At 38.8% G+C, this 3,341-nt stretch overlaps 1 long non-coding RNA gene across 1 annotated transcript in view; it reads right to left on the bottom strand.

Annotated features, from left to right (window-relative positions):
* Window positions 1-3,083, bottom strand: part of LOC103745450 — a 10,151-nt gene extending 7,068 nt beyond the window's left edge. The window contains exon 1 of the long non-coding RNA XR_607755.3: window positions 2,967-3,083. This is a non-coding gene — a long non-coding RNA (uncharacterized LOC103745450). The remainder of the gene's footprint in view (window positions 1-2,966) is intronic.
* Between the last annotated feature and the right edge of the window lie 258 nt (window positions 3,084-3,341).

Below are 3,341 nucleotides of genomic sequence, written 5' to 3'. Positions count from 1 at the left end.
TTCCTTCCTTCCTTCCTTCCTTCCTTCCTTCCTTCCTTCCTCCCTTCCAGCAGTTTTAGGTAAGTTATGAAAACAATTCTAAAAGTTTATTAAATGGGTCTTGGGACGTTCCATGCTCCATGGTAACAGCTAAGAAGAGACTGACTCTTGTCATTTATACATTCTTGGAACTTTAAATTTCATGTAATAATATCAGAATTATTTAGTGTAGTACTTATATTCTCAAATATATCCCTATTACTACAGAATTTCAGAATAGAGATCACTGTAGGCTTAAATCGCAGGATAAATTGTATAGGAACTTGGAAAGCAAGAATTCAAATAAGCACTAAAGAGGGGAAGAGTATAAAGGGAAGACATTTCTAAATACAAACAGCTGACATGGCCAGAGTGGTGCTCACGAAGATTAGTCAAATACAATGTAGAAGAAATACATTGAGGCAAAGCAGGAAAAAACCCGATGAGCAGGCCCCAGAGGCTTGGTGTTTGAAGAGCAAGACTTCAACTGCATAGTTACAGCACTGTAGTTTTTAAGTAGACTAAAATAATGGTGGTATTTAGAACGAACTGAGGAAAAAGGGGATTAAAGAAGACAATGAAGCTGGGTGTGGTGGTGCACGCCTTTAATCCCAGCACTCGGGAGGCAGAGGCAGGCAGATCTCTGTGAGTTCAAGGCCAGCCTGGTCTACATAGTGAGTAGGCCAGCTGGGGCTACAAGGAGACCTTGTCTCAAAAGGACCAAAACAAACACACAAACAAAAAACCCAAAAATATTATGTCTCTGGGATGGACATGGTCGCACATAACATTAATCCCAGCACTCTAGTAAATATAAAGATCTCAGCACTTAGGGGGCCAAGGTAGGTAAGGTCAAGGCCAGCCTGCTCTACATGGTAAATTCCAGGAAACCAGGGCTACCTAGTGAGATCTTGTTTCGTAAAACAAACAACAGCAAAACCCCACGTCTCAATCTTCTATTGAGAACGCTAGGTGACAGTAAAAATGTAACATGTAAGAACTATGTGAAGAAGCCCTTTCATTCATGAATAAAGTGCCCAGTGCAGCATGAGGTGGCATATGCAGTGACCTAAAGAAAACAAACTGTTTTAGAGCTTCCTCTAACAGTAACGGTCAGTGGGTGTGTCCTTCCCTTCAAAAATATACCTGTATGCTATTCTCTGAGGTCAGGAGTAATACTAGAAAATAATTCAAACATTAGAACTGAGTAGTACTATCTATCACCAATTGAGTGGAAATTTCAGCATGCCTCAGGGCTGAAAGAGGTAGATTTTTATAGAATAAAGGTAATGAAAAAAGGAATTCTACAGATGTACTCAATTCTATTTAGATCAATTTTGGGAGCCATTGGTGGAACAAAAGGCGACACCACAAAGGAAGGATGACTGGAGAAAAGTACACTATTATAATTAAGTCATATTACATATTCAGAAAATGCATATAAACCATAAAGAATGCCGATGGAACATTAAAACATGGTCCATGATGGCCACACGGTAAAGCATATCTTGGGCAAAAAAAGGGTTGTTTTTCAATGATAAAAGTTATATACATTTATTATATAAAATTACAAAAAAAAATGTTTAAAAGCAAAAACAAACAGAAAACCGAAAAAAGGGCAGGGAAAACTTCATACACTGTCATTATGTAGTCACACCAACGTTCTGGTGTTATTTCTTTTGTTTTTTCCCCTACCTTTAAGAAGTCATGGTTGACCTATCACGTTTTAATTTTATCTTCTGTGTATGTGCTGCTGAGAACTGAGCCCAGGGCCAGGCAAGAGCTCTACTACTGAGTTACACCCTAGCTCTACGGTTCTGTATTTTACTGTTTCTGTAAGTGGTGCTGGGGATGGAATCCAGTGTCTCCTCACTCACTGAATTCACGGCTAGGCAAGAGCAATACCACTGGGCTACACAGCCACCTGCTCGCATGCTGTTACGCTCTGCTTTTCACACACTATAATGGTAGCTTTTCTCCATGTCTAGAAAATATTTAATAAAATATGATTAATAATGGCTGTACAATAAACAACACGAGTATACCAGTAAAGGATTTCTAACTACATAATTAAAAACTATTGCAACTTTATATGATACTTTATTATTGCCTAACATGTTTACTTTGCTAATCTTTATGTATGTGTTTTGTTTGTTGTTGTTGATGATGATATCTGTACTGTTAGGGATTGGATTCAAGACTTCAAAACACTTGTTTCGCTTAATAGAAAAGCAAATGTTTTTACAAAAAGATTACAATAACTTAGTCTCACATAACACATAAATGCCTTGATTTGATAAAGTTGAAGTCTTTTGATTACTTATGGTTAGTTCATTTAAAAAGTATTTTACTTATTATTTTACTTATTTTTATTTATTATTTATTAATTTTTTATGTGTATGAATATACTGCCTACATGTATGTAAGTGCACCTGTGCCATACAATACCAGAAGAGGGTATCAGATCCCCCTGGAACTGGGGTTACAGATGGTTGTTAGCCACGATGTGGGTCCTGGGAACCAAACCTGGGTCTCTTGTAAGAGCAGTCACTTAGCCACTGAGCCATCTCTCCAGTCCAAACTTTATTTTTTGAGACATGGTCTCCCCATAGTCCCAGCTGGCCTGAACTCACTATGTAGACCAGGCTGGCCTCTATCTCACAGAGATCTGCCTGCCTCTGTCTCTGCCTCTGTCTCTGGAGTGCTGGATTAAAGGCATGCACCACCATGCCTGGCTAGTTCATCTTTTTAAAGAATATACACTCTGCTGTGAAGTAACTCTCTCTAACACGAGGAGAGAGCAGTTGCAGTGGTAAGCATCATATGCTTAAAAGATCACCCTGCTTCACCATCCTTGGCCACTGTCCTCAGAAGAGTGAACATCTGCACTTGAAACAGGCGATGAAGAAGACACTGCATTTCTGGGTAGCAACGCTTTGTGACAGTACCTTCAGATTATGTATGATATCTATCCGCTTGTTCTGGCTGTCCTTAAAGTGAACTTGAACTCTGACAGGAAACTCACTCCAGCGTCTTCTGGTCAGATGAAAAGGGGGCTTTCTAGGAAAAAGCAGATATTTTACACATCAACCCATGCTCAACTCTCATTCTACAAGAAGTTTTCCTGCAGGTGACAAAAGAGAAATTCACATCCTCCTGAGAATCGCTTAGGTTTCTTCATGTAAAAATAAAATGTTTGGATTTCACAAAAAATGCAAAATTGTCAAATTTTAATTCAAGCCTACATTAAACTTTCAATTACCAAATGCTCAGAGCTGAGTTCAGACCATATAATCCAAGGGAACTGAAGTGATGTGTCACAC

This window comes from Nannospalax galili, unplaced genomic scaffold (assembly GCF_000622305.1).
Source record: "Nannospalax galili isolate Female #2095 unplaced genomic scaffold, S.galili_v1.0 scaffold6583, whole genome shotgun sequence".
Taxonomy (NCBI): Eukaryota; Metazoa; Chordata; class Mammalia; order Rodentia; family Spalacidae; genus Nannospalax; species Nannospalax galili.
The sequence above is the reverse complement of the archived record's forward strand: the minus strand, read 5'-3'. Positions and strand labels throughout refer to the sequence as shown.